This window comes from Thermobia domestica, unplaced genomic scaffold, assembly GCF_964235325.1.
Source record: "Thermobia domestica unplaced genomic scaffold, izTheDome1.hap1.1 HAP1_SCAFFOLD_165, whole genome shotgun sequence".
Taxonomy (NCBI): Eukaryota; Metazoa; Arthropoda; class Insecta; order Zygentoma; family Lepismatidae; genus Thermobia; species Thermobia domestica.
This window is the reverse complement of record NW_027655905.1, coordinates 201,045-210,762: the sequence shown is the minus strand read 5'-3', so window position 1 is coordinate 210,762 and position 9,718 is coordinate 201,045. Positions and strand designations below refer to the sequence as shown.

Below are 9,718 nucleotides of genomic sequence, written 5' to 3'. Positions count from 1 at the left end.
TTAACATGTGTGTAGCCAAATTTGTACGTCGACTAAATGCCTTACTACATTCTTGGCATATGTGATGTTTTTCTCCTGTGTGGATTAACATATGTCTAGCCAAATCAGCACGTCGAATAAATGCCTCACGACACTCTTGACAAATGTGATGTTTTGCTCCTGTGTGGATTAACATATGTCTAGCCAAATCAGAACGTCGAATAAATGCCTTACCACACTCTTGACAAGTGTGATGTTTTTCTCCTGTCTGGATTAACATGTGTTTAGCCAAATCTGAACGTTGATTAAAGGCCTTACCACACTCTTCGCATATGTAATGTTTTTTTCTCCTGTATGGATTAACATGTGTTTAACCAAATTTGAACGTCAATTAAATGTCTTACGACACTCTTGGCAAGTATGATGTTTTTCTCCTGTGTGGATTAGCATGTGTGTAGCCAAATTTGAACGTCGACTAAATGCCTTACTACATTCTTGGCATATGTGATGCTTTTCTCCTGTGTGGATTAACATGTGTCTAGCCAAATGTGAACGTCGATTAAATGCCAAACCACAGTGAGGGCAAGTTTAAGATTTTTCGCCTGTGTGGATTAAAATGTGTGTAGCCAAATTTGAACGTAGACTAAATGCCACACCACACTCTTGGAATGTGTAAAATTTTTTGCCTGTGTGGATTAAAATGTATCTAGCCAAAGTTGAATTTTGATTAAATGCCTTACCACAGTCTTGGCAAATGTAAGATTTTTCGCCTGTGTGGATTAAAATGTGTCTAGCCAAATTTGAACGTAGACTAAATGCCTTACCACACTCTTGGCATGTGTAATGTTTTCCTCCTGTGTGGATTAACATGTGGCTAGCCAAATGTGAACTTTGATTAAATGCCTTACCGCACTCTTGGCAAATGTGATGTTTTTCTCCTGTGTGGATTAACATGTGCTTAGCCAAACTTGAGCATTCACGAAATTCCTTTCCACATACTCCGCAGATGTGGGATTTCTCACCTTTATGAACTAACTTACCGCTTGACAAAGTTGAACTTTGACTAAAGCGATTATCACTGTTTTGGTACGTTTGACGCTTTTCACTTTCCTGTGTCAGCGTATGTGTTGACAAACGTGATCGATGAAATCCTTTGCCAAACTGCATCGAACTATGACGTTCCTCATCTGAATGAGAAATGGCTTTCTTTATAATAAACGTATTCTCTTCTCCGTGGGAAGCAAATACGTTATCGGGCCTGTAACATATTCAACAAAGAAAGAAATGTGATTGGAGATAACAATTAAGTAGCAAAAAAAAAGGTAATTTTTCGCTTTATTTCATGATAAAATTACGCTTAATTTGTTTTATTACATGAAATATTGTAGAAATAAGAAATGAAGTACCAATGAGAAGTCTCCATATCTCTGTACTTTCAAAATAAGAGGCTGTAGTTTTTTCATTATATCAAATTGAACAATCATTTATATCGTGGCGGTCATAAGTCTTTGACCATGTAATGGCGACTCCTTTGAAACAAATGGAGAGTATTAGAATTAAATCTGTCATATCTGTAGTTTCGTGTGAAGAAAAAACAAAGTTGTGAACCAAAGGTTTAAGAAAAACTCAACTTATTATTATAAACAGTACCGAAGATTATTCACTTATATCATCATAAGTGGGAAACGAAAGACGTTTCGAAACGAAGAAAAAAGTAACATACAACTTTACAAGCTGAAGCAGAGAGACTTAACATAACCAGACTAAAGACGAATCGTTTACAGCGTAGTGTTCCTGGTTCAGTGGTCTAGAAGCTTGACCAGTAATCTGGAGGTTCTACCACCAAATACACGTCGAGCAACTTTTTTTTCTGTACTTTAGGAATTTTGATTGCGATTGATCGGCAATGACAGACATTTCATTACATTCAAATATTTGAATACTTGTTTGTTTCAATACTTGAACTATCAAATTTTCAGGAATAATACTAGTAATAATAATAATTATCTCGTGAAATATTTAAACAATAAAAACTTATTATCGCACGGGTCATACCATTAGAAGCAGAACGTGACATTAGGCAAAAAAAATTTCGGTTTTGTCTAATGTTGCCCAGTAAAAGGGGAATTTCTCATCTCGATTCTAAAACATACCGAACAAAATCGGGATGAGGCTTAACATTTTAATTCGAGACGGGACAAGGCTAACTCACAATATCGTCACGCTTTGGAGATGAGAATCGAGACGAGACGAAAAGTATCGTAAACATTGCTCGTCTCATCTCAATTCTCGAAAGAGTATATGCTACTCTTTAGGTAACAATTGCTCTGTAGACTGAATCTTATATATTATTTTGTTACCTTGTATTTCAGTGCTCACTGAATTAAGGTCTGTGTATATATTTTTGTAGCAAAGCTTATAGAATTACATCTGCAAACTGCACATGTTAGTTTATTATAACCGTTAGTGTTCAATGATATTCAGTTCTTTTTATTACAGTTATTTTCCTGAAAACGTACACCTTGTCTCAAAAAGGTTGAGCGCATTTTTTATTGGTGTTTTGAGACAAAAATTTTCAAAGTCCAACTTCGGGTATCTTCGGAAAATAGTAAATCAAGTTCGAACCTCCAAGCCAGCCTTTGCAATCGGGAAAAAGTTTGCAGATGTGTTTTTCTTCTTTTAAATATAATAAGACTTGTTATCAAGTGTTGAAAAAAGCAACATTGATTGAAATACTTAATGATACAATATTTGGAAACCTTGTATTAATGTCAGCACATGCTTGTTTGTCATTTAGCTCTCCATACGTAATGGAACATTTAGATATGTAAACGAATCTTTCCATATGTAAAAGAATGCTCAAAGTTGAGACATAGAATATAATTATCGCCTGAGTATTAAAATAATAGTCAAATTAGAACAAAAACAGCGTTTGTAGTGTATTTGAATGTCCTAATTTTCTTGAGAACTGTTATACATCGCTAGAAGCATGATTCTAGAAGTCCTTGTGGTAGCTCGCTGGTAAGCTGTCGGATTTTAAATCATAAGGTTGTGAGTTCGATTCACATCTGGGTCAATGCTTTTTTTAAAAATTATATTTTCCGCAATGCATGAAAAGTTATATAAAATAATGACATTAAATACATCAGTTGTATATATATAACATAATCATTGCAGAATATAGTAATTATTATGTTTAAAATATAACATCTGAAATAGGTAGGTGTTCACAGTAGGTCGGTATTATATATATGAGAACGTTAAATACAAGTTAAAAAACTCGTTCAATAGCAATATATAAATCATGTAGTGCATTTATTTATTTCCAGCTATTTGCCATATAGAGAGTAATTCTCAACATTCATTATACAGCATGTCATTTATGTTCTTGAAAAATTATTCGATGCATAAACCGAGGGTTTAAACAGAGAATACAAAGTCGCAACACTTGCAAGAAATTCCTGAACCCCAAAGGTCACGTGAGCAGACTGGAGTTGTCCTTATGAAGCATGCCACAGCAGAAAGTCTTTACATAGATTTTCAATTCAATTCCTGATATATTCTTTTGCAATGTGGAAGTGGTGATGTCTTGAGTCGCTCTCTCTCGCTCGCTCGCTCACTCTGTATTTATACAGAATATGAAAGTGGATGTATGTGTGTGTTTCAACATAATTCTGATATATCTAGCGGAAATTTAACTTTATTTCTTACAGTCTGGAAAAGAGTACTGTCGGGATACATATCAAAAATGCTAGAAACGGGTCGATATTAGTATCGAATCCATAGCTTCGTGGTCGCTTAGGTGAATAGTTTTACTTTCAATACAAGTCCAATTAAGCTCCCATTAACACCCCGCGTGGTTACGTAGCAACATAAAAATATCGAAATCAACCGATATTAGAATCGAATCGTAAGTTTTCAGCGGCGCTAACAGTGCCACATTTCCCATTAGTCAACATTAGTCCACATTGCCTAGAGGGCAACATTTTCCACAGTGCAAAGTTCAAACTTGAATAATATTTTAATTTTTTCATATGAAAAAGTTAAAAATCAAGAGCAAATATACTATTTCATGAACAATCCTCTTTTACTATTCTAATATATTTAATAATAGCGTAAGAAATCTAAAAATAATTCAGAACATGTTTCACATTTGTCATTTTTTGTTACGTAGTTCTAGCTGTAGCGTGTAGTGAGTGGTATTTAACTGTAATAAATTCACTAATTAAGCATATTTGAATTGTTTTATTTTTAAATTAGGTATGAAGGGACGGAAAAATATGTAGTTGTTGGGGACGCCGAGAGCAGAAATGCGTAGGGGCGCCGAGCTTTTAAATGCAACACTGGCCGCTAAATTAATTAGTAGAAATTTTAATGTCATTTAAGACCAAATTTAGTCCTTACGGTGGCAGTATCCGTTTGCTCTCCTAGGAGAAATGAAAGGGGCTGACATCAAAATTATTAAAAAAAAAAAAGATCGACATTAGTGTCGAATCCATAATTTTCGGGGTGGATTAGATAAAAAGTGGCACTCCAGGTGCTAAATTATGTAGAAAATTAGTTATTCTTTCTTTTTTACGTTGGTCTACTTTTCCTTGATTTGAGACTTTCAAATTTCATCCCATTTTCTACTGAAATGTGTCTGTAAGGCAAAAAAAGATATACCGTAATCATATATGATAAATTTAAATTCATTTTAATTCGGAAGATGAGAAACACTTTGCCATTATATATCGTAAAGGTCAGATCCACCAGTATTGTAACAGAGAAGTTCTTGAGCCATTGACGGTAGAAATTCAAACTCCGATAAGTGACAATTTCACAGTCTTGTTTTATTATAAGTGTAACCTCTTTAGTCAACGGAGAAGAGGACGTGTATCATGGGTCAGAGTTGATGTCGATGGGTGTTGGTGAGTCTGAGTTGGACGCAAAGGTTCAGAATGGTTCATAGTTGGTGGTGGGTCAGAGTGGATCACGATGGATGATGGGTCAGAGTGGGCCAATGGGTCATTTGGGTGGTGGGTGATAGTGGGCCATGGTGGGTCGTGGATCAAATTTTCATTGACCCACACCATCTCTGGTTAAAATTGTACAAAAGATAAGAGGCACCGAAGATGCATGTCGGCTATTATGCTCAAATTTAGATAGTACCCCACCAGAAAGCAATAAATCTGAAACGGTTCACGGTATCACCTCCTAGAACTCGAGATGTAGGGCTTTGTCTGACTGGCTAAATTAAGACCTCAATGATTTATCCTTCAACAAGGAAACTTTTTAAGATCGTTTCCGTGGGGAAGACAGAAGAACACGTGCCTAGTAATCATAATATTGATAGTTTGCGTCCACCCTGGGGTATTTGTATTGTGTCTTTTTGACTCACCTAAATATAAACAAATCACACATATAGGCATTTTAACGTATTTTAAGAGAGTAATTTGTGGTTCGTTGTCGTTTCATCGCGTCTCTGCCGCTGGTAGTAAAGTTTTTAAAATGTTACTGGGGCCACCGCGGTTTGTCGCTGCGGGGCCACCAATTTTTGGCTAGAGACCAATAGTTGACCATCTGTAGTCCACCGACGCTTACAGCTTAGGGTAATGAACGATGTCTTTGCCTTGTAGACTTCATGACTACCGACGTCGGCAGTCAAATAGCTTTTAGTATTCCTTTACTAACCATATATCGTTCATGTTTATACACGGTGTTGTAATAATAATAATAATAATAATTATTATTATTATTATTATTTGTAGCAATAGTAGTATAATTGATAATAGAATAATTATATTGTCTATGTATTTTCTAGGTATGACTACACAAAGGATTTGGCTCGTTTTGGTTCGACTCGACTCTAATCCGAGTAGAGTTGGAGGATATTTTTCGCGCCGAGTTTCAAAGAAAAATCGCTCGTGCCCATCCCTACTACTGAGAGCTTAATCGGAGTTAAGCGAAATCGAAAGTCACACTATTTATCTAAGCGACCCCGAAAACTATGAATTCGACACTAATACCGATCATTTTCTAGCAATCTTTTATATATATCCCCCTCCCATTCACCATAGGTAACTCGACAGCACTCTTTTTCAGACTAAAAGAAATGTGGTTAAAATTACTCTAGGCCAGTGGTTCTCAATCTAATTCCTATCACGATCCCCTTTTATCACATCCTCTTGCCAGCGACCCTTTTATAATTTGTTTTATAATAAGCTTGTGTGGAATTTTTAACATACCTATTTCTATAATAGTAGAATCTATTTCTTGTTTATAGTGAACAGTGCCGTGGCATGGAAAATCAGCGCTCGGGGCGAGAGTATACGACGATCTCCGTACATACGAGTGAGGTCGAAAGACTAGCTGCGAAGCGCCACCATGGTTGGCACGAAGCTCAATAAAATTTTCAAAAGTAAACCCTGCCTTTCCTTGATTTTGAGCACATTTTATTACGTTTTTCCTTCTATTTTATACATGTGCACATGCACTTTCCTAACATGAGTAACACACTTCCTCCGAAATTTGTGCCCCCTTTTTTCGGCGCCCGGCATTGACAGTGGATACAGTAACTGTAATATCTATATTCCTAACGACGAAGGTGCTGGTTCAAGATGGATGTTAAACTCCTTCGTTGAAGAGGCCATTAACGTATCTGATCTAAACCCACAACTTCTTGACCAAAGAATAGAATGATCATGTTACAAGTCTTTGCAACTCGTTTTCTGTAAGGAAGACTTGGACAAGTTCTGCCTGATGAGGAGAGAAGATTATCCTGGTCTGGTATCTGCTGCTTTAAAATTAATAATTCTATTTGCTACATCGTACTTATGCGAAAGTTTTTTTTATGGTAAACATTAAAACAAAGACAAGAAATCAGTTGAAAATGGCTTCATAATGTTCGTCATGAAGATTAAACCGGGCATTGCTGAACTAGTGAAATTACACCATGCTTATGTATCTCATTAGGTTTCAATTTTAATTGTATTTCAATGTGCAGGTTTTGTTGCATGTGTATTTTTCTAGTATTTCTATATACAGTTCTCATTAGTTTCATATCATACCTCTTTCATTTCAATTCATTTTTAAACAACTCTGCACCCTTTGAAAATGTTCAGTAGACTTATTTTTTATTGTTCTTTACAGTATGTATAAAAAATAAAAGTATGCCTATCAGAACAAAATTCAAAATAATATTTAGTTTCCGGTATTAGAGATTCTAACTATATTTATCTCTTCCGCTTATCTTCGCGACTCCCTAGGGGCCACGACTCCCAGGTTGAGAGACCCTGCTCTAGGCATACATGAGTTATGTTGGAGCATACATACATACTCTTATATGTATAAATGCAGATAAGAGAGAGTTCAGAGAGAGCGTTTAAGGTATTACCGTTCTCAATCCCTTCACTTTACTTTTGCGATTCGTGAATTTCTTACGTGACAGTTTGGGGTTAGCTAGTCTTTTTCTCTTGAACCACGATCCGATTTTTGATATGCTCTACCTAAATGCTGTAATGCGAATATTGAGAAGTTACCTGCGTATGGAAATAGCTGCAAATAAATACATTACATAAATTATTTATTGCTATTACACGATTTTCTTAATTTGTATTTAATATTTACATATAACATACCGACGTTCTGTCAATATCTCAAATGTTATACTTTAAAGATAAGAATTGCTTGTGTCGTGAAATGATATGAATATATATGTTCAACTGATATATTCAACTGATATATACAACTGATGAATTGTAATGTAATTATTTTACATAATTTTCATGCATTGAGGAAAGTAGAATATCATAAAAGAATCTCACCTGAACGGGTATCGAACTCACGATTTAAACGCTCGGGGGTGTACCGCTAACATGACCGCTTTTCGGAAGCTGCTTCTGAAATATAACTGAGCTCATACGTAAATGCTCTTTTCCGTATGGAAATCACAATGACGAAACGAGAGTGTGAATATATAGTTTTGAAATATTGTATCATTAAGTATTTCAATGAATTTCACGTTTTTTTCTACACATACCATTTCAACATGTCATATTATATTTAACAGAAGGAAAAACATATCTGTACATTTTTTCCCGATTGCTAAGGTTGGCTTGGAGGTTCGAACCAGCAGCTTTAGTTTACTGTTTTCAGAAGATACCCGAAGTTGGACTTCGAAAGTGTTCGTCTGAATACAGCTATTATCATATCGCTCAATCTGTTTGGTATATGGTATATGTTTTTATACGTGTAAAGTCAGTATAACAATTCATTCTTTAAACAGCTTTTCGTATGTATTAATATTCGTTTATAAAAACTGTTTTTAATATTATTATTACGGCGCACCATTTTCAGATTTCTTTCGCGAGTCGTTGACCAAGTCGTTCCCCACAATAGGCGTGTCTTGGAAGTAACCAATCACACGTCAGGTACTAGCTTTTACCTATTGCTTCCTGCTCACAGCTCAGAGCATTGGTAACTATGGATGGACGTACAGCAGTAATTACTTTATGAGAGTTGGAAGGCTATTCTCCAACTGTAGCTAGCAGGCGAGTGTGTTCCGGCCTCTACAGGAAGGCGATGGATTCGGAAATATGGTGCTACACGTCAGACTGGTGATTTACGATCTCCTGGTCGTTTGCATGTGTCGACCGAAGCCGAAGATGCGAGATTAGTAAACGAATCTCGGTTAGACCCACTAAGGATGTCTAGACAGCTAAGGGAAGCTTCTCTTTTTCCTGGTAGGAAGCATACAGCTCTGTGAAGGCTTCGTCATGCTGGGTTACGTGGCCGTGTTGCTGCCGTGAAGGAAAAACTCTCAGACGACCACAAAATTTACCGTCGTGCGTTTGCACAGGCGAATGTGGGTCGCAATTGGGAAAACGTAGTTTTCTCAGATGAATCCATATTCACAGCATCAAATGTGGGACGCCGTTTTGTGTATCGTCCGAGAGGCACCCGATATGACCCTGGCTATGTGGCTGCTTGTTTTTGCAGTGGCCATGTATCTATTTCCTGTTGGGGTTGGATTTCCAGTCGCGGAGCAGGACAGCTTCACAGAATTGAAGGACATCTGGACAGTACTCAGTACTTAGACATTATGAGTAGTATCATGGTGCCATCTGTACGAGTATTTCAGCCTGAAGGTGTAATTCAGTTCCAGCAGGACCAGTCGCCAATACATACTTCTCGTATGGTTCAGGAATGGTTCATAGGGCAGCCTGAGATGATTTAATTGACTGGCCGCCTCGTGGAGCAGATCTCAATCCCATAAAAAATATGTGGGCAGAAGTGAAGCGTAGTCTAAGGGACAGTTGGCCTGAGGCAGATCCACAAAGAACTCAGGATGACCTGTGGCATCTTGTTTCCGGAGCATGGCTGGAGGTAGGGGAAGGAGATAGATTTGCCATCCATTTAATAGATTCCATGCCCAGAAGAATGGGGCGTGTAATAAATTCAGAAGGGTCTTGGACACAATATTAATGTCCCCGAATTACCTCCCGAAAACAACCCTTTTTAGGGCAACCAAAACGCTTCTGAAAATATTACTAGAAGTAAACCACTCCTTATATCCGATTTCTGTGTAATTCTACTAACAAAAAAATGATAATTCTCTGCAGGCTTTGAACTCAAGACGACCTCATTAACAAGCCCCTTACTGCACCAGTGAGCTAACATAAACACGCAAATCGAACCTCAAAAAACACGACTTTCAATTTCCGGTACTCCATGACACTGATGCTCATATACTTTGCAA

At 36.9% G+C, this 9,718-nt stretch overlaps 1 pseudogene; it reads right to left on the bottom strand.

Moving 5' to 3' along the window:
* Positions 1-257: 257 nt before the first annotated feature.
* Positions 258-1,231, bottom strand: LOC145676488 (uncharacterized; annotated as a pseudogene).
* Between the last annotated feature and the right edge of the window lie 8,487 nt (positions 1,232-9,718).